At 36.0% G+C, this 26,614-nt stretch overlaps 1 long non-coding RNA gene across 1 annotated transcript; it reads left to right on the top strand.

The window, feature by feature from the left end:
- The first annotated feature begins 13,284 nt into the window (after window positions 1–13,284).
- On the top strand, window positions 13,285–16,067 carry LOC149951463 (uncharacterized). Its single transcript, XR_016480012.1, has 3 exons — window positions 13,285–13,517; window positions 15,481–15,758; window positions 15,833–16,067. It is a non-coding gene; the product is annotated as an uncharacterized LOC149951463 (long non-coding RNA).
- Window positions 16,068–26,614: the final 10,547 nt, after the last annotated feature.

The raw sequence follows: 26,614 nt of genomic DNA, 5'->3' as shown, positions 1-26,614 counted from the left end.
TCATCGGAAAATTAGTTTATAAATAAGTAAATATTAATATAGAGTGTTAATTTTTGCATTTTACGTCTATAGGTTGAGTATTACATCATTAAATGACTCACTAAAACTATTGCAATCGAAAAATATTTTACAATGAAGTAAATACGCGGTTAATTTGTACATTTTTACAGTAGTAACGTGGCAAATGTTCAGGGGTACGTGTTTCATTTTCATAGCCTAGATGAAACGTCTCTTGCAAAATATATTATGTACTGCTTGGTGTTACATTGGGGTGGTTAGTCATCCAAAGGTTTTCAAAATTTCTGAGTACAGAGTTTCTGGAATATGTTGAGGAGATTAATTTTGAATTGGGCTAACGCGAACTCCTGAAAGTTTCGACAATTTCGAAATTTCATCATAGCTTTTGGAAAATGAAACGTCCATCAGATTAATAACTTAAGATGTGTTGTTGATTTTTGGTGATATTTCCAAAAAACATCATTTTATTTAAATTGCATTTTTTAGTTTAATTGATTTTTATTATTAATTTTTACGTATATTATAACTTTTTAAGATGTGTTGTTAATTTTTGTTTATTATTAAACAAAAACATTATTTTACTTAAATTGCATTTAATTTAATTTAATTTAAATTAATTTTTATTTTATTGATTTTAGTTATTTTTTAATTCAGATGCGTTTTTAATTTTTGTTTATTTTTCAAAAAACAATTTACCTTATTTAAATTGTATTTTTAGTTAATTTTATTTTAATAATTTTTATCAAATTCTTGGCCAATTGATTGATAATTTCAGTTCATTTGAAAAATAAAATAATAACAATTAAATTATGAATTAATAATGATTCGTAATTACAAATTTATGACTATTAATTCCTACTGAAACTATTTAAATATTTTTTAAAATCATTTGATTTAAATTTTATTCTAGTATAGGCGAGAATTACAAACAAAGTAAAGGCCAAATTGTACACGTACTGTAAAAAATTCTAAGCCTCAATAAAAATCGTCTACGAGATATACCATAAGAAGGAATTTAAATCAAAATTAAAAAAACTTGATTATCTAGAATTTAAAAAATTGCGTTTAGTAGGTTTTGTCATAGAACAGCAGATTTTAAAATTCTTATATCTTGAAAGTTGTGGTCTGCGAAACTAAGTGCTCAATCAAATCCCTTTAAAGCTTAATTGTCTAACTCAATTAAATAAATTTAAAATTTAAAATTTTCAAGCACAACATTGATATATAAATATAAATAAATTAAATTTAATTGTGTTCCGTTTAATAATTGGAAAATCGGCACCTTTTCAATGACAGGAAAAAGATTGTCACGCTAAACCGATCAACCGTGAATATATCGTGAAAACAGGGACCTCTTCCTTAAGAGGGCGCTCGAAATATTTTAAGGAGATAAATTCTGAGGGAGACATACATTTTATTATTAATATTACGAACTAAATTTTATTACTTTGGATTTGGCGACACTTATACAAAAACATGATATCAATCTCCAAAAAAACACAGCTATTACTCAATAGCGGAAAGTATATAAAGATAGTTTGTTTTTCGAGCAGTTACAGAAACACCAATGGATATCAACCGTTCAGCAAGAAGATGAACCTCAGAACTGTAAGTTGTACATTGTTTTCTCTATTCAAATGTAAATAAGAAATATGCTATATAAAGTTTAAAACCAATTCTTAAGGATTTGATATTAGCACTTTCGCCTCGCAGCAAGAGGAGCCGGGTTCGATCGCGGCTTGTGGCACTGGGTGAAAACTCGGAACCACTTCTTCCGCGTTGAGTTTGCAAGTTCCCTCCCCGCTGGTTTAGGGGTTTTCCCATTTCCATAAAAACTTGTAGAGGTTAACGGTAATAGGGAGCGTTGGCTCGCGTGGCATGAAGGGCTTGTCACCACCCTCCTACGCATTGTAACCCGGCCTTTAAAGGTCGCTTGATGACTTGGGCCTAAGGTGGTGCTTTGGGTATTAGCCTAGCTGATTATTATTATATCACAGTTATAATATTTAGATTGATATTTCATTATCTTTACCGATGTTGGGTCGGGTCGGACTTTTTACATAAAACTGACCAGGTCGGGTCTGGCATTTTATTGATCGGGTCTTATTTTATTCGTAACAGCAAATCTCAACATACAGAAATCGAATCATTATCACATGTTAATCATACTCTTCACACGTTCACTAATTTTAACCGTGCTGTTCGGGTCGGGTCGGTCGGGTTTTAAAAAAATTTAAATTTTCAGGGCGGGTAGGGTCGGCTTTCAAATTTTAAAAATTTTCTCGGGCACGGTCGGGTCGGGTTTCAACTTTGTATTTTTTTATCGGGTCGGCTCGGGTCGGGCTTTAAAACTAGACGGCCCGACTCATCTCTACGATATTCTATCTATCTCGATAACACAAACCGATATTTACCGTTATTAAATCGATTAAATAATGTAGCGTGTAACTTTGAGAAAAGTCTCAAAATTGAAGATTAATTCATATCCCGGCTGCAAAATAAGAAAATTTAATAATAAAAGATTATACGTAAAAATTATAATACATAATATAGATCAGTATCTATTTCACAAAATAAAACCAAATTTATCTCGTAATAAATAAATTAAAAATTGTAGGTTTATTTAAACAATAGATAAAGGGGTTATACATATCAAAGTTTTATCTCCAAGAAAACTAAATCAAAATTGATATAAATTAAGACATTCGCCGGTGCGTTAATTTGCAACGTGAAGTCCTCGAAGTTGCTAAAACGATTTGCTTTTTTACAAAATATAAATTGAATCATTCATTGATACGTCGCTGAATATAGTCTGCAAAATCAAGCTTATTTTATTTTGTTTCAGTTAGCAGTATTGCTAGGACTATGCATCGTGGGTGGACAGAGCACCAAAGGCACGAGTGTCAATTCGGTTCTGGCGTTGTTGTCACCTTATTTCTCACAAGCCAGTAATCACGCTCTATCCAGCAATCAGGTCACAAATGTCACCAGTAGGGAGCACGCAAAACGTTCCGGCGATCTCGCGTCCAACCGCTTGTTCCAGGACCCGGACATCGCCTTAGCGGTCATCCCGTATTCTAGGTCAAAGGGGCTACCGGCCAACTATCCCTTCTGCGACTGCCGACGCTGTGGTAACGGCGGAAACAATAATTACTACCCATCAACCAGAGGGTACGACTACAATTACAACGACAGGGGCAGGCCCGTTGATTCTTTCACTGAGGTAGACGTCAACCACAGGTCTTACAGATCCAACGACGATACTTCGAGAGGCAACACCGAGGTGACGTCCACTCCTTACCCGCGTACCGGAAGTACCATCTACAGCCAAAGCCGACTCAACTCCGATTTTGTGGACAATGGCCGCTATCACCGGACCACTAAGAGACCGGTTATCAACAAGGATGTCCGGTTTCGTTACCCGGAAGCGTTTAATTTAAATTCTAAATAACCGGAAATAGAGATTAAGCTCGTATCAGAAAACTTGTTAGACTTAAACAAAATTAAAGTCGGTTAGTTTTAAGCAATAAAAATTAAATCTGGTTTCAAACGATAGAATGAACGTTTAATTGTGATATTGTTTTTCTAAATAGCCTTAAACTACGGAATAATCGTAATAAAATCATTCGTTTATCAAAATTTATCCTGGTCTACGCTTGTTAGTTGTTTGTTGTTGATTAAAGTCTTTACTTAAACTTTTGTTTGCTAAATTCTTTACTTAAACTTTGGTTTGTTAATTCGTTACTTAAGCTGTAGTTTGACAAAGTCTTTAATTAAGCTGTAGTTGGCTAAATAAGTCTTTACTTAAGCTGTAGTTGGAAAAAATCTTTACTTGAACTGTTATTGGCTAAAGTCTTTACTAAGATTGTTATTCGCTAAAATCTTTACTAAAAGCGTAGTTAACTAAGTGCTTGATGTCAAGCAAATTGTTGCGGTAAAAGTCTTTACTTTAATTGTTGTTGATTAAATTCTTTACTTTAATTGTTGTTGATTAAATTCTTTACTTAAACTTTTGTTTGCTAAATTCTTTACTTAAACTTTTATTTTATAAATTCTTTTCTTAAGCTGTAATTGGCTAAATAAGACTTTACTTAAGCTGCAGGTCGTTAAAAATATCTTTACTTAAACTGTTGTTGGCTCCGAAGCCTTTACTTAAACTGTTGTTGGCTCCGAAGCCTTTACTTAAACTGTTGTTGGCTCCGAAGCCTTTACTTAAACTGTTGTTGGCTCCGAAGCCTTTACTTAAACTGTTGTTGGCTCCGAAGCCTTTACTTAAACTGTTGTTGGCTCCGAAGCCTTTACTTAAACAGTTGTTGGCTCCGAAGCCTTTACTTAAACTGTTGTTGGCTCCGAAGCCTTTACTTAAACAGTTGTTGGCTCCGAAGCCTTTACTTAAACAGTTGTTGGCTCCGAACCCTTTACTTAAACTGTCGTTGGCTAAAGTCTTCACTAAGATTGTTAATCACTAAAGGCTTTACTAAAATCGTACTTAACTAAGTGCTTGATGTCAAGCAAATTTTTGCAGTAAAAGGCGAGGTAAATACCAAACTTTTCACGTGCGCTAACCTTAACACAACATTGCCATTGTTTTCATCTTTTAATTTAACAGGAAACTTTCAATGCTTAAAAAAGGTTTATTAAATTAACGTTATGTTGTGCATTTTGACATGTTAAAGCTGATTTTGGCAATAAAGTTACAAAATTCAATGAAAAAACAAGTTTTTTCGTGGAAAAATCAAAAGAATACGTCGGTGTTGAGGAATGGTAGCTCGAAAATGGAGTCCTGGTAGAGGCCGTAAGAGTAGGCCAACGGGAATGGTATCGGGTTGAATGGAGGACGTCGGCTCAGGGTGTTGTAGACACGGCCGGTGGTGGCGCTGGATACTTGTCCGGTTGTGAAATCGTAATAGTTTCCAGCGAAATCCTTTATACCGCCCAGGGCATCGGCCGTAAAAACCAGGCCCAATAGAACAAATATTGAAATCTGTTCACAAAAAAAGATTTCAATTACAGAGGTATTTAACGAAGGTAAAATAAAACATAATTTAAGCGGTGTTTCAAGATTTATTATTTTACTCGTCTATTAGAGTGTATGAAATTTAGCCAAAGCCTAAAAGGAACGTTATTAAGTCAAAACTGAAAAGGGGTCGTTATTTAATTAAAGGGACCAAGAATCACTGGAAAATTTCACCCGAATTTTCAATGGCTCCTCTTCGTGATAGCAGATCTGACCAATCAAATTCTGACGACTGTCGTGGGAAATTACTTAAGTTCAAACGATACTGTGTTCTTTTCATAGTCAAAGCTAAAGGACCACATTTTGCTCAAACCTAACGGTTATTTAAACCACGCCAAAACTTGATGTAGCATAGTCAAAGCCTATAGATTCTTTTACGGAGAATATTCGTGGGGAAATCCATAGCTTGACTACATGGGGAGGGGACCCGTTAGGGGAAAAAAAATCAATAGTGGAGGCAGAGGTAGTACGGCGGTGGCGGCCGCCACATGGGAGATTGTAAAAGAGTGTATAAGGTGACGTTATTTAGGCAATGCTAAAGAGGTACGTTAATTAATCAAAAGTAAAAAGGTACGTTATTTAGTCAAAGATAAAAATAGACGTTACTTAGTCAAAGGTAAAAATGGACGTTATTTAGTCAAAGGTAAAAATGGACGTTATTTAGTCAAAGGTAAAAATGGACGTTATTTAGTCAAAGGTAAAAATGTACGTTATTTAGTCAAAGGTAAAAAGGTACGTTATTTTGACAAAGGTAAAAAGGTACGTTATTTTGACAAAGATAAAAACAAGGTACGTTATTTTGACAAAGATAAAAACAAGTTACGTTATTTAGGCAAAGGTATAAAAAGTTACGTTATTTAGGCAAAGGTATAAAAAGTTACGTTATTTAGTCTAAGGTTAAAAGGTACGTTATTTTGACAACGGTTAAAATATACGTTATTTAGTAAAATTAAAAAACGTATACGTTATTTAGTAAAAATTAAAAAGTAAAAAGGTACGTTATTTTGACAAAGGTAAAAAGGTACGTTATTTAGTCAAAGATTAAAATATACGTTATTTAGTCAAAGATTAAAATATACGTTATTTAGTAAAATTAAAAAACGTATAAGTTATTAAGTAAAAAGTAAAAAGTATACGTTATTTAGTAAAAATTAAAATGTAAAAAAGAATACGTTACTTAGTAAAAATTAAAAAGTAAAAAATAATACGTTACTTAGTAAAAGGTAAAAAGGTACGTTATTTAGGCTACGCTAAAAGAGGGACGTTATTGGGTAAAAGCTAAAAAGCAGACAATATTTAGGCAAAACAATATAAATAGTTCTTAGTAAAATTTCACGAACATGAGATAGTTAACTGACACACTTGACGTATTTATAAACTTATGCAAATACCACGAAAGTATTTCGGTAAAATACGTTCTTCCAAATAGGAAATAACGAAGTAAATATATCAGCATTAAATCGATTCTGACACCAGAACTGTACAGACGTACCGCTAAAGTCGCAAGAAACTACATGGTGCATGCGAGATAAATTCTAAATAGGACTTTCAATAAAAGCTGCTCTCATTTTCTTTCCTCCTCTACGCGCATGCGCAAGACAAACTAAATAAAATGTCACGTGTTAAAGTTAGTTTTATTTGTAAGGCTAAAGTTGATAGTACGCGCGAATTTTTACTTTCTGGAGGCACGTGCAAAATTTATTGAAATACTAAGCAGCGCGTGCTTTAAAATATAACGCTTTTACAAGTATGTCCTGGCTCTCAGTATTACTACTTCTAGGCCAATCGCTGAACAGGTTTTATTGAAACGTCTATTATGAACACTGATATTTTAATGATAGTCTTTTTCGCCAATGACCATATAAATCATAACGTAGCTAAGGACTGACAAGTTCCGTTAATGATGTTAACTGAAAATTTGAACGCTTCTAAAAATAAAATAAACGCTTCTTTAGCAAAAATATTACGAAATATTGAAGTGGAACATAAAATTAACTATCAATTATCCGTAGGGCTAATAGCCAAGTCATTTAGCGAATTTAAATGCCTTTAAATAATTATAATAATAATCAACTAGGCTAATACCCAAGGCACCACCTTAGGCCTAAGTCATTAAGCGACTTTTGAAGCCTTTAATTCAGGTGGCTTCAAAAGTCGCTTGATGACTTAGGCCTAAGGTGGTGCCTTGGGTATTAGCCTAGCTGATTATTATTATTGTTATTATTAAAACCAATATCATTAGACACATCCTCGAGTGGCCTGACTATTACAGATAACTTGGAGACACTGAGTTTTCACCCAGTGCCACAAGCTGGGATCGAACCCGGATCCACTTGTTGCGAGGCGAGAGTGGTAAAAATAGTGATAAATTGTAAGCTTACCGTTTTCGTGGACATGTTCCGTCTCTTAAATTTCCGTCAAAACTAATCTCGATTTAGTTTTTCTCCAGCTTTTATATATTCATCCTGAGACGTGATCTTGTTAAATATATTTCCATAACAAGGCCAATTAACCTTGCCATTAACCTGGCCATTATTTAAACAATTCAATCTTACGTTGTATCTACCACAACGAAAAAAAGTTTTAATTATTTGAAGTAACTCATTATGTACCGGACAAAGAGCATTTCTCTTTTAAAGAATGCCTTTTTATTTTTAACACTTAGTTTAAGGGGTTCAAATTCATTAGCTTTACAATATGACCCATTTGTGGTATTGTTAAGAAAGTTGATAAAAATGGAAATATATATTGTTACTTTTTCTTGACGGTGTTCTTATGTCAAGGTTCTTATTAACGCGATATTTAACTTTTTCATTTGCTTCAATGACTATAAATATTTTTGGCGAAAAAATACTTTTTCCATAGAAATAAACTATTCTTATTCTAATACGACTATGAGTTAAAATTAACAGCCTTATGTTTGTAATCTTCCTTAGGGAAAAATTCGAGAACAATTTCTGTAAAAATATTAATATTTATTAGTGGAATTAGGCATGCTGAAGTTTCTTTTGTACGCTTACCATAAGTGTATAATATTTTAAATAAGTGAGACACTTCCTATTCTTCACATGCAAAATTTTACTGAGACAGACTGCAGCATTACGGGCTTCGTCGCCGTTTTGCGTCCGCTTGCTTACGCGTCACACGTAGCCTTTGACAGCGCCTCGCTAGGGGGAGATTTTCTTCTTGTGATGACGTCACTCCGTTACTAGCTCTCAGTAAAATATTCCCCAAAGTTAAAAACTTATGGAACAATACTATAGACTTATTTTTATACTAGAGACTCAACTTTCAGTAAATCTATATATTATCTAAAGAAATCTATATAAATAAAATCTGATGTTTGCATATATATTGGTTTGTTACCTTCTATGCACGCCCAAGATAATTGTCCGATTCGCACGAAATTTGGCCTGTGGCATTGTGGCCCCTGCCGTCAGGTTATAGGGTCGTCTTGAGATTGCTAACCTTCGTAGTTTTTGACCACGGGACCAATAACCGGTGACCGCAAGACCGAAACCCCTGACCTCACGCTGTCAAGAGACGCGGGTATTAAGAGTCACGGGAGTTTATCTCTCTGCCTCTAATTCCCTCACTTAGCTGCTGCATGGCACCTAGGAGCAACAAACACAAGGAGAACGCAGCTAGCCTTTAAACACGCTAACGAAGGGTTGTGTACGAATTTCATTGGACGAGAGTCACGAGCCTTTACGCTGAACGTTTTACGGGCGGGGGGAAGACAATTTCCGAATTTTCCCCTTCCGACGGCAGCAGGCGCTAAAGCGTCTAGCCAATGAAAAACGTACACAAGAAAATCCACGACTTTTGACGGGTTGCGTTCTCCTTGTTTGGGCAGTACTGTGTTTGTTGCTCCTAGATGGCACGACCTTCGACCCTTTTCGCTTGCGTTCGTTCTCTTTTCTCAGCCCACCCCCTCCCTTCTCTATCTGTGTCACGCAGACACCTTTGCCCGGGCCGTATTCATTCCACGCATACCCATAATACCAACCGATATGCCATTTGATTTTAAACGCCTGCAATTTCCAATCAATCTTAGCTTCGCAATGACAATTAATAAAGCGCAAGGACAGTCACTTAAAACTGCGGGAAACCCATGCTTTCTGTGGCGTGCTCAAGAGTTGGAGCTGCAAATAACCTATACATACTTACTCCAAACGGATAAACTAAAAATATTGTGTACATAAACGCTTTATCATAATTACATCTTAAACTAATCAAAGCAATCAAATATATGTTAATATTACAAGATATTATATTCTGCACTATTAAACGTTTGCAATTTAAAAAATGCCTATTTACTATTTAAAAATAATTTAATTTTCATATTTAAAGTAAAGTGCATTTTGTTCTCGTTTTCTAAACCCCAATTTACTCAACTAGCTGAAAGCACGGCCGGGGGCCGGGATTCTCAGCTAGTAATTTATAAACACATCTACACAATTGAAAGTTTAATTCATTGTAATCTGATTTTAATATGTAATGTTAAATCTATGGAATTTTAAAAATTATTTTCATAACATAATTTTAGTTTTAAACACGAAAAGAGTTTTAAAAAACGGCATAAGTTAATATGATCCCACAAAATTATTTATTTGTATTTTACCAAAGTTGATAATGAACCGCCATCGGTGCCACCCTTGTTCAACGTGTTTAACTTGTAGTAATCACCGATCGCAAAGTCAAGGTCTCATAGACCGGCCAAAACACGTTTTTACCAGTTATTTCGTTTACCCCCGAGTCAATTGAAGAATTCTTTATAATCTATTTTTTGTGCCGCGTCTTTTTCCAAATATTTCCAATCTTTTAGTCAATTAAACTTCAAAGCAGAAACTTAATGGATTTAAAAATATAAAGTTTATTTAAACAACTTTTCACTTTAATTATAAAAATATTATAATCAATGAAATTTATGTTTTAAAAAATAATCATATTTTGATCATGGAAAAAATTTTAACAATATGTGATTTCATTTGAATGTGATTTTTTTTAAGTTACTAATTTTCCGCGCTAGAGGAGTTTTATTTTTTGGTATGATGTCAATACTACGTCACTACACCAGTGGTGTAAACAAGGGGGGTTTCCGGGTCCAGACCACCCTTGGGCCTACCTTTGACTGTACTAAATTTCCACCCCTTCTCGACCCCCTCTTAACATTCACGTATGATGAATTTTTGGCTACGCCACTGCACTACACACATAGCTATAAGCAATAATTTCGACTAGCTGACACACTTATAAATATCAAAAGTGACATAATTATGTCACTTTTGTACATATAGATTTACGATTTTAGTTTTAGATTTTTTTATAAACAAGATAGTTATCCTTCTATGGAATGTTCAAACGTTGTTGATTTCCTAAAGCAGACAGCTTAACTAAACTACAATTTAGTTAAGTTTTACCCTTAAACATGGAAAAAATTTAAATAAACAAGAAAATATTTTTCCAAGGCTTAGTTAATCTTCGGGAAAGTCTAGATAGCAACGAAATTAATTTTTTTTAAATTAGGAATTTGAGCATGAGGTTCGGAATGGGGAAATTGTTTTTCAAATTGATGGTAAACACCTTATTATGGGTTCAATACCTGCCAAATAAGTCGTAGAACACATTTCAAACAAAAGTAGACCCAATTTAGAAAAACAAACAGGTATTTAATGGATATTAACTAATGATTTGGGTACATTTGTTCGAATTTCATTCGTCCGAACGGTGGTACAAATGTCCGAATGATCATTTGTCCGAATGCCGGAAAACAGGATCGTACGTCCGAAAACGTATTTCATTTGCCCGAAAAATTTATCACAACTTTTGTTGGTGATTTAGTCGTTCAATTTGTGTTAACTTTACTGGCGAATTTCATTTGTTCGAATAATCGTTTGTCCGTTTTTTCGAACATTAGGAATTGGTTGTTTATTTTTTAAATATTGTTAATATAAGAAAATAGTAACATTAACGTGAACCTAACCTAACCTAACCTAACCTAATCTAACCTAATCTAATCTAATCTAAAATATCCTCAACATTCAACGCAATTCCCACAAAAAACAGCAATAATAAATACTAATTTAGCGACAGAATTCGGACAAGTGATGCTACCGATTCGGACGAATGAAACAAACAAGTTGTCAAATTCGAACAATTGAAATATTTGTTATTTCGGCGGTTCGGACGAATGAAATTCGAACATTTGTTTCACCGTTCGGACGATTGAAATTCGAACAAATGTACCTACCCCTAACTAATAGATACCAAATTGAGGTTCGAGTTGGAGGGTATTAAATTTTGATTTTATTCTTGGATACCAACGAATCTAAACCAACGCAGACCAAATGCTGTAAATATCGCTTACAGTATACGCCATTTTCCAAAATGGCGTCAAATTTCAACCAAAAATAGACTAACAGTTACGGCAGTTATAGAGTATGGAACCCGCCATTTTCCAAGATGGCGTTGGATTTCAACCAAACACCATAGGCTTCATCTCTTTGGACCAACCAAGAAACGTTAAGTCAAATAAACTAACAGTTACGGCAGAGTATGGAATCCGCCATTTTACAATATGGCGTCGCATTTCAATCAAAAAGGATAGTTCTAATCACACAGGCAATTTCAGCTAACTTGACGAACAATCACTGCAGTTATCGCGTTATGAACGTCTAGATTTCTAATACTCCAATTATTAGTGTTGTAAGTCGGAAAAATTTCCGCGGAAAATGACCGAGGCCTTTTTTCCTCAAAACATAAAAAACGTTTTCATTCCATGATTAATCTAATACATTGTTGCAAATTTAAATAAAGCGGCATTTTCACCTCTTTTTTTCGAATCTAAAATTAAAACTAAACCTCTAGACTAGTTTAAACTGATTATCAATGTAACACTATTAATGTTTTGTAGTATGTTTACTGATATCAGATATTTTATATCGATAAAAAGTTAAATACAATAAAAACCCTTAAAAAGTAATTTATGTTTCAATTTTTTATTTTTCCGATTTGCGGAAAATTTTCCGAATTTTATTTTTCCGGAAAATTAACAACACTACCAGATATTAAAATCACCGTTTTAAAACTTCATATATGTGAAACTAGGGACTGCATTTACGACTTTTTCTGACGTTTCAACCAGTGGCGGACTGGCCATAGAGTGAACCTGCCCGATGGCAAGTGGGCCCCATGGACCGTTCATGAAGTGATCCCGCTTAAACATGATAGCGTTATAGTGGTTAAGGCTGGGGCCTTTGGTCTCCTGGCAACCAATAATATTACACCCAGTCCGCCAAGTTGCTGGTTTCAACTTTGACATGAAAAACTTCATAATCAAAGAGAACTATCTTTAAAATATTTGCTTCTACAACATGTTTGGCTTAATAATAGACAGGTTAAGTTACCCCTTGAAAACTTGTAGCTTTATTATCTACAATCGAATCTCCTACAAGTTTCTACAACACGTTTTCAAGGGGGTCGCTTAACCTGGCTAATTTTGAGTAGCAACACATTTTTAATATGTAAAACATTACAATATGAACAGTAAAAAACCGGGTGTGGCGTCCAAGAAACGGACACAGGCAAAAAGTTTCAAGAAATAAGCGATGAAAGGAAAACCATAACTTCTCCCTTAGCAACAATAATATCCGCTACAATACAGAGCTGCCGGCTGTAAGCGACGCCCAACGCAGCCCAAATAGAAAAAAAAACCGCCTACCGCTCACAATTTTTTTATTTTTAATAGTCTAAATTATGGGTGATTTAATTAAAGAAATGAATACATTTTGTAAACTAATATTTAAAAAAATTAATGAAATCTTTTGAACAAATATATTTTATTATAGTTATTAACTACAGCAAATGTTTTCGAAAACAATTTTATTTTTATTAAATTATTATTAAAACAGTTACAGTATTGTATTAACCATAAATAAAAAGATAAAAAGATGGCGATATTAATAATAAATAATTATAATCTTAACTCTTCTTAATAAATATTTAAAACCCCCTCCAAACCAAACGATATTTTGTCTCTTAGGTTATTTTTAACAGTAGCCCAATTGGGCGGTTTCCGCAGTCAACAGGCAACACGGCGTGCAAAAACCGAATTTCGAATACCGGGATGCAGTGTACGAGACAAAAAAGTTTAAAACTGATAAAACCTTGAAATGAAAAGTAAAAACATGTAATAATTTCATATTTCAAGGGTGAATGCGGTTCGAAAAAAATTGGGGTATCGTGGTGTCGGGTTTGTTCAAAGTCAAGGGCACCTTGTTGAAGAGGACCACTCCCAAATTTTAATAGATGATATGAATGGCCCAAAGCAGATGGCTAAGTTTAAAATTTAAAAAAAAACAATGATCATTAAGAAATTTGGGTATAAATAGAGGGTCATCTTCCAGTCATCTTCAGTCGTCTGATCTCAGTAGACACAAAATACCTTTCAATTAAAACAATGGCCGTCATCAAGTACATCGTAAGTAATTTTTTGGACAATATCTTTTTGACAATAGTTAATTGGTAATTATAACTGTTTAATATCTTCGATAAGACCGTCTGAAAAGAGTAGAAACTAAGTTTTAAACATTTTCATAAGTAGTAGTATCTAATTATTATTATTATATTTTTATTTTATTATATGGAAATAAACTTTGCAGTATTATTATATTATATTTTTATTTTATTATATGGAAATAAACTTTGCAATATTATTATATTATATTTTTATTTTATTATATGGAAATAAACTTTGCAATATTATTATATTATATTTTTATTTTATTATATGGAAATAAACTTTGCAATATTATTATATTATATTTTTATTTTATTATATGGAAATAAACTTTGCAATATTAAGCTATTATTATTATTATTATTATATTTTTATTTTATTATATGGAAATAAACTTTGCAATATTATTATATTATTATTATAATATTATATTATATTTTTATTTTATTATATGGAAATAAACTTTGCAATATTAAGCTATTATTATTATTATTATATTTTATTTTATTATATGGAAATAAACTTGGCAATATTAAGCTAATCTTTCAAGTAGAGTTTAAATTTTGTTCAACCAAAAACACGGGAAACATTTTAGAATTGTCTTTAAAATCTAAAATTGCAGAAAGTGAAACTCGAAAAAACGATTTATTCACAAAATGTTTCTTTTTCTCTCTTGACAATTTGAGAGAGTTAGAAGAATTATGGAAATTTCGCGATCCTCAGACTACGAATTTAATTCGCTATTCTTAAGGATTCTCGTTAATGATTATAAAAATCATGTTATAATTACGTAATCGATGTAAAAGAAATTAGAAAATTGAAATCAACTAAATGTTTATCGGTAACAGTTACGAAAATACCATAATACTAATAAGAAATAATATCAAAAATCCTTTAATAAAAACTGAGTACCTCTTTCCAATGAAACGTGACCAAAAGTATATGAAGAAATTTACCTCGGGAGTAAAGAGCAAAAAGATTATATGAAAGGCCCACCCACTCGGAAAAAATTGTCGTCCCCCACTTAGCCAGGCCAGGTCAGGAGAAGGGCGCAAAATAAAGGAAATAATTTTAATGCACGATTTTGCCTTAACATTTAGGTCTATGCTCAAAATATTTTTACACAAAAGTCAAGAGCTCCAGTTTACGTTTAAGATCTAAAATATTTGTACCCAAACGTCAAGAGCTCTAATTTAGGTATATGGTCTATTAAATTATTTTTACCCAAAAGTCAATAGCTCCAGTTCAGGTAAATTTTCTATATTATTTTATTACTCAAAAGACACAAGCTCAAGTTTAGGTCTATGGTCTAAAATATTTTACTTAAAAGTCAAGAGCTCCGGTTAAGGTTTATGGTTTACAATATTTTTACCCAAAGGTCAAGAGCTCCAGTTTAGGTCTATGGTCTAAAATATTTTATTACTCAAAAGTCACAAGCTACAGTTTAGGTCTATGGTCTAAAATATTTTATTACTCAAAAGCCACAAGATCCAGTTTAGGTCTATGATCTAAAATATTTTTACTTAAAAGTCAAGAGCTCCGGTTAAGGTTTATGGTCTACAATATTTTTACCCAAAGGTCAAAAGATCCAATTTCGGTCTATGGTCTAAATTATTTTTACCCAAAAGTCAAGAGCTCCAGTTTAGGTTTATGGTCTATATTAGATTTACCCAAAAGTCACAAGCTCCAGTTCATGTTTATAGTCTACAATATTTTTACCCAAAAGTCAAGAGCTCCAGTTTAGGTTTATGGTCTATATTAGATTTACCCAAAAGTCACAAGCTTCAGTTCATGTTTATAGTCTACAATATTTTTACCCAAAAGTCAAGAACCTTGATTTAGAACTACGCTCTAAAATATTTTAACACAAACGTCAGGGCCCTAATTTTGGTCTACGCTTTAAAATCTGTATCATTCGACACAGCTCGTTCTTTCCCTCTTGGTCGCCTGCGCCATGGCCCAGCTGACTTGGCAACAAAGGAGCTTGGCCATTCCAGGCGCCATCCAATCCTCCAGCTTGTACTCCAGTGGTAGCATAGTCAAACCAATCGGCCTCAGCCACCTCAGCCACCTCAATCAGGGCCTTTACTCCGGCGTCGGCGTTTCCCCTCTCGCGGGTCTCGGCCACGGACTCGTCTACGTTTGAGTGCCACCCGAGGCTTAAGATTCAACGGGCATTAAAGACTACAAGCAATCTCAACGGTAAATATTTTAATTTACATAAACAAATATACAACATTCAAATAATCACCTTAAAACTTAACTTTTATTTACAGGTTTTTACGATTTCGGAACTGGAATTCAACCACGATGTCCAAATGAGCGCATCAAAGTCGTTATAGTATTTGTTAGCAGCGCACTTAAGTCGCTCTAGAACTTCTAGTATTTGTTACCAGCGCACTTTAGTTATAAAAAATACGAAAAAAATATAAAAAGGCGCTTTATTGATTTTTGCTTTCGTTAAAAAATTCACAAAATCGACGCGTTTCCCTTCTTTGTTTTGTTTTGCCATTGTTTTCATTAAAAAAATGTTTTATACACAAAATAATCTTGTGTGTTATCGTATTTCTTACAAAAATTAAAATATTTACAAAGTGTAGCTTTAGGTCTCGGAGAAAAGACAACTTTTAATATTAACCACAAGATGTCAGCACTCGATATGAAATTTTTGGTTAGCTAGTTCCGATTGGCTTATTTGAATATTCTTCAAAATACGATTGGTTGATTTTGTTTTCCATATAGAACTCGTGGTGTCAGCCAAAGTCCTTAGGCACCAAAACGAAACTAGAGTGAAAAATTATCAAATTCAACAAATTAAGCTACATTATTGTCGCAATCTTCCGTATTTACAATGTTTCAACGCTGCGATCAATCACTTTTTAATGTTTGCCGATTCCGTACACGAGAAATCTACGTAATGCGCCATGCTCAATGGTAGGTCCGCGGTACTCCAAAACAGAAGGTCTCACGTCCCCTTGAGCCAATTTACCCATAAACACATACTCGCGTAGTTTCCGTTTTAGTTCTTCGGGGGTAGTTTTCCAAACCACTTCAGTCTGACCTTTAGCGGTAGGTCTACTAACGTCGGGTCTTCGTGGTCTAGAATTGCGTCGAGATGGCGCCATCTCTTCACTAACGTACTGGGACGGGTTCAAATGGTTTATTAAACTGCCGATCAGGCCCGGAATCCTTTTAACCCGATTATTGTCCTTCCTGGTTTGGTTGTTTGAAAATTGCCGAAAGGATGAGCCAAAATTGCCAGAATTGTTGTTAGAGTGATGTTGATAAAATGGTCGACTGGAATTTCCTCTGGAATGATGATTAGAATTGGTTTGCGTAGTGAACGATTCTGACACTGTCCCTTTTATTGGTTTGTTTATTCTACTATTATTTTGGGTCACATTAGCGATATTTATTTTTATAATCGAGCCATAAGCGTGGATCCTTTCGCTAACACCTTTCTCAACGGCCCATGGCACTCTCCGTCCGGCTATTGGTACGGTTTCCTCAATTTCCCTTCCTTCATCTTTTGGCCCGTCAATTGGCTTGCTGTGAATTCTTTTAGGTGGTCTTGTCGTTGATACTCTGGGACGTTTCGTAGGTGTATCTTTACCAACAGGTATAACAGTTGATGGTTCGGGTTCGTTCAAGGACGGATCAGGTACAACAATCGGTGGTTGTGAAGTTTGGACCCTCGATCCGTAACTGGAGTCCGGTTCGTTGTTAATTATCCCTGGTTGTGGTACTTGGGGTACAGAAGGTTGTCCTCCGATGCGTGGCTCAATGCCACGGTTGTTATCAACCCCTGGATGATTGTATGTAGGAGGAAGTTGGGGTAAGGGTGGGTTGAATGCAGTTGGTTGTCCTCCCATACGTGGTTCTATACCATGGTTGGTATTAACTGCCGGATGATTATAAGTAGGGGGAGCTTGCGGATGATTTACGGGGATGGACGACCGTGGTTCATAGTTTTTCGGTTCAGTGTTGCCGTGAGGTACTTGTGGAAGTGGGTGGTTTGCGGGAAAAGAGGGCCGTGGCTGGTGGGTATTTACATCGGGGTTAGCGTGAGGTAGTTGTGGATGGCTTGCGGGAAAAGGTGACCGAGGCTCATAGTTATTTGGTTCAGGGTTGGCGTGAGGTACTTGTGGAGGTGGGTGGTTTGCGGGAAAAGAGGGCCGTGGCTGGTGGGTATTTACATCGGGGTTAGCGTGAGGTAGTTGTGGATGGCTTGCGGGAAAAGGTGACCGAGGCTCATAGTTATTTGGTTCAGGGTTGGCGTGAGGTACTTGTGGAGGTGGGTGGTTTGCGGGAAAAGAGGGCCGCGGCTGGTGAGTATTTACATCGGGGTTGGCGCGAGGTAGTTGTGGATGGCTTGCGGGAAAAGGTAACCGAGGCTCATAGTTATTTACGTCGGGGATGATGTGGGGCACTTGTGGGTGGTTGGCGGGGATGGAAGAACGTGGTTCATGGTTATTTACATCGGGATTGATGTGGGGCACTTGTGGATGGTTTGTGGGGATGGACGACCTAGGCTCATAGTTATTTACGTCAGGGTTTATGTTGGGCACTTGTGGGTGGTTGGCGGGGATAGAAGAACGTGGTTCATAGTTATTTACGTCAGGGTTGATGTTGGGCACTTGTGGGTGGTTTGCGGGGATGGACGAACGTGGTTCATAGTTATTTACATCGGGATTGATGTGGGGCACTTGTGGATGGTTTGCGGGAATTGACGACCGTGGTTCATAGTTAATTACTTCGGGGTTGACGTGGGGCACTTGTGGTATGGCAGATGGCGTTTCGCGATTATTTGGTTGGGGACTTATACGAGGTATTTGAGGTTGCATTCCTGGATACTGCGGTTGGGTACCATGGTCCGTAATTATCATGGGTCCATCGTATGCGTTATGTCCCGATTGGTGAACATTGGTCGGTACGTAAGGCTGCGCGGGAATATTACCACCGGGCACTGGTTGATAATTTGGAACCTTTTTAACATCTGGTTCGTGGTACACCGATTTAGTGTGGTACGTTATCTTCGTTTCGGGGTTTTGTCCCGGCATCCCTCCTTGGATAATAATAACAGTGGTTCCATCCTCCCTACCAATACCGTTTGAACTCGCGATTGCCGAACTACCGTGGTGTCCTACATGGCCATTCTCGATTACCACATTGGGCCCGTTCCCGTTGCGAATTATAACGGTACTGGGTCCGTTCGGAGACTGCAAATAGATCGTGGACACGCCATTCTCCGTGGTGATTCTCGACGTTGGTTGATGTCCGTAATGGCCGGCAGTAGTGGGTAGGTGCGGACGGTCGGCGGCGTCACTTTTGAGAACGATTCTTTCGACGTTGGTGCTTTTCTGCACAATCTGTAGCGTTCTTTCTCCTGTGAGGGGGTCGGTTAAAGTAGTGTGTTCAATGGTCTGTTGGCTCTCTTTCGTCACCTTATTTCCATTAGCGATGGAAATCACACACACAAATATCCAAGTACTGTAAAGTAGCTGGAAATAAATTTAGGCATTTAGTGTTAGTTAAAACAATATGTACATCGGGCGTTATTCCCATTCCCTAAAGCGGTGGTTTTCGGAAGCTTTAATGTGTAACATGGTGAAGCAAATGCTCTTATAACAGGGTTGCCATGCATTGTTCATTCTAAATTATTTATTTCACATCGAAAATATATGGCAACCCTGTTAATAAGTCGCTGGAAAACAGGGTTGCCATGCATTTGTCTTTCTAAATTATTTATTTCACATCGAAAATGTATGGCAGCCCTGTTTTACAGTGACTTATTAACAGGATTGCCATACATTTTTGATGCGAAATACATAATTTAGAATGAAAAATGCATGGCAACCCTGTTAAAATAGCGTCTGCTTCACCATGTTCCTTACGAAAGATTCCGAAAACCGCCGCTTGAGGGAAATAGCAACAGTTGAACTTGAAAAATAAACTATTGTACCCGAATTTAGATTGCGCGCATGGTTATATAAGATCATCGCCGCTTGTAGTGCTATAGAGTAATGGCACTGTGACGTCCTAGTACGTCATCCATGCTCTTTCCTATATATAAAAAATTTGCGACCAAAATGGCGGCCATGGCCAAAGCTACGGAGTGCTACTACTCTATGGTATTCGATATTGGAAAGATTTCTACCCAATATATTAAAAACGTAGGCAATGTTTGGCAATTCTCTCGTCGATGCAGGGCCGTTTTAGCCTTTCAATAGGCCTTAGGCAAAAATATCTAATTTACTGACTTTCCGGAACTTCGTAGGCCCTATAATATGGAATTGTAGGCCCTAACTTATCCTAAAATTTTCGTAGGCCCTAGGCACTTTGCCTAGTCTGCCTTATGAATAAGGCGACCCTGCGTCGATGCAATTTGAAGAGTGGGATTTTTGCTTATGATTCGAGTCCATTAGTTTATTGGTCCACTATTTTAATGCTGTTTTAAGGATTTATAGTAAACATTTACTACGAGTCTTAAGAAAAAATTAAAACCTAAATCTGCATTGAATGCAGACTCAAAAAATTTATTTTTGTTAATAAATCAAGCTGATATCAAAATTATATAGGAATTTCGAGACTTTTAAAAATATATTTTTTTCGGATTAATCATGTTAAAACAAGATTTTTCCATATTTATGCACGATCTCCAGATTTCTATCCTAATTTCAAAATATTTGTACAAAATTTACAATCTGATTGAATGAATTTTCAACTGATTTTAATATATAAAAATTTATTATCGAAGAAAATGTAACACATAATTTATTCCGATAATATCCGATTTAATTATTTAAAACCGTTTTGAGTGTTATATTTTGGATTTGAAAAATCAAACAAAGAAAAACACCAACCTTATTCATAGTGAAAACTTTCAAACCTTCAAGTCATGGCAAACGTTTGAAACATGACCTTTAACGTTAAAATCCCATCGGCTAGTCACTTGAGATTTTCCCGCAAATGTCCGGCTCGAAATTGAAATAACAACTAAGACATTGCGCGGTTTTCCTTAAAAAACAAACGCTTCCCCCGGTAATTGACAAATCATTTGCTTAACAATGGAGATTCTCGAGTCTTCTTTCATCTGTAACGCGCCGAATTAAGAAAAAGTTTGAATTTAAACTGAGTTCTTTAATCAAGGTTACCCATCTTGAGAAGCCCTTGAAAGTGTATATGCACGAGCCCGCTGATGCGCTAACTATTATCAACAATGCATTAACGTAAGCAAAGAATAGCGCGGCTACTAGCTTGTACGCCTCGTGATTACGGGAAGAAAAACCACGCCCCTACGCCTTTCCTGGCGTAATCTTTCCCCCTTTCTGTCGGTAAGGGGGCACAGACACTCCGGTACGATCGTAGGCTCTCTCTCCGTGTGGGCGGAGACTATCTTGCGGGCCTCATGAAAACAGAGGCTATAGTTACAGTCACATATTCTATTAGGCTGCAATAAATTCTTGGTCGTGTAACGTACGTAAGTAGCTTTTTTAATCGATTTAAATAGCTATAATTCAACGATTTAAACGGGCAATGAAATTTTTCTTGTTGAAAGTGAGTTTTTCCTGTTGGCCACATTTCCTGCGGGTTTTTTGTAATATTAGGAATAAAACTATTTTAAAAAGTTTCATTGTTAAGATTGTATAACTACAACGCCCAATGGCCAGTGGCGGATTAGCCCATAGGCGGAGTAGGCTAAAGCTTGTTTTCCACTGGCGCGCGCAACGACGCGTTTCTCAGAATTGAAACGTTCAAACGTTTTTACGCGCGTAAAGAAAATAACATTATGACGCGCGCTAGTGGAAAACAAGCTTAAGGCCTAGGGGACCTGAACTTTCTAAAATGTAGAGGGCGAGGGCCTAGATGACCTTGAGCAAGGCCAAGCTAAAGGGTTTAGGAGTTATTTAATCCGCTACACCAGGAAAGAGTACTGGTGGTGGCTACCGAGGGGAGTTCCCCAAATAATTTGACTAACTGATCTGAAATTACCCATATTTACCCATTTTACCAGAATTTACCTAAATTAAGAATAATTACCCATATTTACCTATTTTACCAGAATTTACCTAAATTAAGAATAATTACCCATATTTACCCATTTTACCAGAATTTACCTAAATTAAGAATAATTACCCATATTTACCCATTTTACCAGAATTTACCTAAATTAAGAATAATTACCCATATTTACCCATTTTACCAGAATTTACCTAAATTAAGAATAATTACCCATATTTACCCATTTTACCAGAATTTACCTAAATTAAGAATAACTACCCATATTTACCCATTTTACCAGAATTTACCTAAATTAAGAATAATTACCCATATTTACCCATTTTACGTGTATTTACCGGAATTTACCCAAATTAAGAATAATTACCCAAATAAAGTATATTTACCCAAATTAAGAATAATTACCCAAATAAAGTATATTTACCCAAATTAAGAATAATTACCCAAGTGAAGTATATTTACCCAAATGAAGTATATTTACCCAAATGAAGTATATTTACCCAAATGAAGTATATTTACCCAAATGAAGTATATTTACCCAAATGAAGTATATTTACCCAAATGAAGTATATTTACCCAAATGAAGTATATTTACCCAAATGAAGTATATTTATCCAAATTAAGAATAATAACCGAAATGAAGGATATTTACCCAAATTAAGAATAATTACCCAAATTTACTCAAATGAAGTATATTTACCCAAATATACCCAATTTACCAATGTTCTGAATTATTTAATAACTCTTAAAAAGTTTCAATATTACTAAAATATTCAAAGGGGGACATCTTCGATTTTCCCATATGGATTTCCATAGAGATATTCAGGTTTTAAAGAAAGTCCATTCCTGTCCACCCTTTTAAAGATTTTTAAGTTACATGAAAGTCCACATACTCCGTGATTCCACTTCAGCTATATTTTTGTCGCCTCGCGATTTTTTTTTAAATTTCGTTTTTGTATTAATTTTCTTCAGCGACCTTGGCTCCGATAAACGGTTGGGCCTTCCAATGCGCATTCGCTACTGTACGACTTTTCGCATTTCCGGATTTGCCGTCACGATTACAAACGGAGAGTCAACGAAGTAAGCGGCTGGAAGAGCCGGTTATATTAGTTATTTATTCATTAGGTTAGTTATTTATTCATTACATACATAAGATTTTTAAACCAATTAACATCTTTTAAACCCCACGACATACAGGGTGTCCACTAAAAAATTAACCAGGGCGAATATCTCGAAATATGTTTTAGGTACGATTTTGAAATATTCAAGTCGTATACAAGGTATAGGTGAAACCTACTGCGAAAATGTCGATGACCTTCAACCATGTCTTCAAGGTCATCCAAAAACTAACTCGAGAACCGTAAGGGTTAGAAATTTAGTTCCAATTAGAAACACGTGTTCCACGTGACTTTTTAAGTACAAATAGCTTTGACCTGATCGGATTTGACCAATAGGAAGCCGAGAAATGCTAGATGAAAAACAAGAAGGTCGTTAAGTTGATAACGTGTCGAAAGCGAGGTTCGGGAGCTGATAACTCTAAAGATACTCGTGTTAGAGTACTGAAATTTGCTACACATCCTTATCAGGATTGAGGGTCTTTAGTTTAGAAATTTCAATGACTTTGAACCATGTCTTCAAGGTCATCCAAAAACTAACGCGAGAACCGTAGGAGGGAGCAGAAACAAATACTACAATTAAACTACTGCAATTAGAGGTTCGACATTTAAACAATGGCAATGTTAACTCAAAATAAAACTAAACAAAAATGGCTACAACGAGGGTACAATGCGAACTAAAAAATATAGTCCGAACTGCATAAATACACGAAGCGAAATGAACTTTCAACCTCGAGGGGGCTTGCTTGAAACCTTTTTCTCTACTTTCACCTTGGAGTAGAAAAGTTGACTGGAGGGGAAAAAAGGGTGGGAAGTCTGTAAGCTCAACGTTACCCAGAGTCCTTTGCTCCGCGGTAGGGGCACCTTAGTGTCGCCCTCATTCGGGTTTTTATTGAAATAAAATTGTAAATATTCGCCATGCTTTAATTTTGAAGCTTGGAGTAGTTTAGAATGAATTTTTTATTTCCGATTGTATTAGTTCTTTTTTATAATGGATTGTTTTAGTTTAAATTTTTTGGATACCAACATGATCACACATATATCAAATTTTCAAAAATTATTAAAAAAAATGAAGGTAAATTTTGTTCTATTATCTAATATTGTAATATAAACCAAGGCCTAACAAGTTTTTTTCTCTTTTATAAATTAAAATTATTAATTGAATCACATTTGCAATTTTTATAACCGCAGTACTTTTTCATTATGAACAATTCTAACTGTCAATGGCTAAACTCAGGGCCGTCTTTAGATGATTGGAGGCCCCAGGGCAAAGTGATAAGCGGGGCCCCTAATAATTCCAGACAATTTCTTAACCTCCAATGCGAAGCTCATCGTTGCCCTAATTTACAAATATTGGTTCAAATAAAAAATATCACGAAAAGACATGTTTTAGATAGTTAAATAATTTTAATAATTTGCCTTACAAAAGTTGAAAATGGGGCCCTCCAGAATCTTGGGGCCCTAGGGCAGTGCCCTATTTGCCCAATGGGAAAGACGGCACTGGCTAAACTATATAATACCGTCTTTAAAACATGATTTTGATTGTTACAAATTTGTCATTCAAACCTTTAACGGTTTGTTCGGCCTTGGTTCTATAAAATCAAGATCAAATATTCACAACACCCTTGGAAATAATTCTCTTTTTCGTCGCTAGAGTAAGGTAAATCGTGGGCCCCTACCAAAAACGCAGTGCATGCTGGGAGGGCTTAGGCCGAATTGATGGGGGAAGAGACTCAATGCTACCGATATGGGAATTTCCCCTCCAGTCAACTTTTCTACTCCAAGCTTTCACTGGCTACATCGTATTTCGACCCTGGGTACTCTACAATGGGGGGGGGGGGTTATGATGGAAATTCTACTCATCATTCTATTTCGGTGTCCTCCGCTACGTTGTAGTCTCTCCGTTTACGGGTTTTCTCGTTCCTCGGTTTACGTAAGATGCCCGACACACGCACTTCACAGAACGGGACGTCTTTGGGGATTGCTTGTTTACGCGTTTCTTTATTCACACTTTTCTTTAATTCTCTTTATTTACTCGTCTACGGTTTGGCGGCCGGATTGCGGGTTTCTTCCTATATTATTTTACTTCTCAAGCTGACGGGGGCGTAGGCAGAGAGAATTTAGATAGGGAGAAGAAAGATGGGTTCAGAATGTAGCTCACAATACCACGTGATCAAAAAAACTGGCCAGGTTGATTTCCGGTTTCACGATTTTGTAACCGCCCCGAGAGGCGGGGTCATTATTTGAAATTTGGCTGGAAAACGTATTTGCAACGAATAAATTATGTCGTTTCTCTTGAGAGGTAAATATTTATCAACTATTTACACTGGAATATTAAAACTTCACTATAAAGTATGTTTAAAATATTTTTCGTTCAAAAAACTTTTTCGGTTAAAATAAAAAAACTTGGTTCGGAAACGAACAACCAATGACTGCCAAGAGAGATAAATTCTCTCTGCTGCCAATGAAAATAGAGAAATAAATTTGTTTTTAAGGTATTGTCACGTGACCGGAAGAAGACCTGGCCAGAAATTCGAGCAACGGCCGCTCGTAGGAGCGACATTATGGTTTGTACTAATAAAGGCTAGCCTTCTTCTCCCTATCTAAATTCTCTCTGGCGTAGGTACTTCGGGTTTCAGTCTGAATTGTCCGGCTAGGCGAGGGAATCGGTCTCGGTCATCTGGCTGTCTTCTCTCGGAATGGCTAGATATTGGGTGATCAACAGGTGATTCGAGGGTGTTGAGACTTATTACTGCTTGGCTTATGTTCTTCCGATCGGAATGTCCTGGTTGTGGGTCATCTAGGCAATCAGTGAGGGTTGTTCCGATCATGTGGTTTGCATTGAGGGTTAATTAATATTTAAGCGCGACTTCATCACACATTATTTTATATTTATTTCGACATGGTTTCTCCGGGTAATGCAGGTGGACTTCCTTCCTGGTACAAGTTGGGTTCTGTCGAGTTCTGCCAAAAGCAGAGTTCTCTCTTTTTGGGGCTCTGTCTCTTGGTTTTGTTCCAAGGATTGTAGGCGGAGTTGAAACAAAAGTAATTAGTGACCTCCCTTCTTACGTGGGTCATTGGTGCCCCTAAGACTCGTGTCCTATGATGGTACTGATGACGTCGTCTGATCTACGAAAGGTCGCTCGAGGTTGCGGGGGGGGGATGCCAGGGAGTCTCGAGGTTACCTTCTTTTTGTCTCCAAGCGGAAATGTCCAGGCGCCCTCGCGACCCTATGGCGGCAACCTTGGAAAACGTGCGCTTTTCTTGGGATCTTGCTACCTGATAGTTAATATGAAGCTTGTGGACTTGAAATGACTTCATGGGATCGCTGTGAGCTGAGGGGATTTTACTGGTCTAGTTCGGAAAGTTTTTGGGAAAACCTGGGTGTGGACGGCTCGAAATGTATTGCACTTTGGTCTTGTGATCGAGAGAAAAACACTTTCATTAGCGAGGGATTAATATTAACGTGGCCGAAGGCAGGGATTTAGTTTATAATTTATATTGAGAGAATGGTTTAATTAATTATCTTAATTTTATATTTTATCGTGGGGTTTGATCGAGGCTTATAAACAATAATTAATTTGTATGTATGGTTCAAAAGTTATTTAAGTTTTTAGTTTATCAATAAATTAAATTTATATTTAACACTGGGTTTAGTTTCATTAAATAGAGCTCGGAATTCTAAGATATTTGATGTAGGGGGCTTTAAGAATACTTAACAAAAACTGTAAATTTAGAGGGTCAAGAGTGCGGGGAAAACGTAGTAACAAAAGTAAATAAAACACAGAAAATAAAAAAGTAAGTAAGGGGGGGGGGGGAAAGTGAACCTGAAGGGTTACAGGCCTTATTATAATACAGGTGGATATGATTGAGCCGACAGTTGCTTTGAGATATAAAATGACGTTTTGGATAGGAAGGTAGACT

This window comes from Leiobunum rupestre, chromosome 3 (assembly GCF_980474605.1).
Source record: "Leiobunum rupestre chromosome 3, qqLeiRupe1.1.hap1, whole genome shotgun sequence".
In the NCBI taxonomy this organism is placed as follows: domain Eukaryota; kingdom Metazoa; phylum Arthropoda; class Arachnida; order Opiliones; family Sclerosomatidae; genus Leiobunum; species Leiobunum rupestre.
Note: the sequence above shows the minus strand (reverse complement) of the source record. Positions and strands in the feature narration are given on the sequence as shown.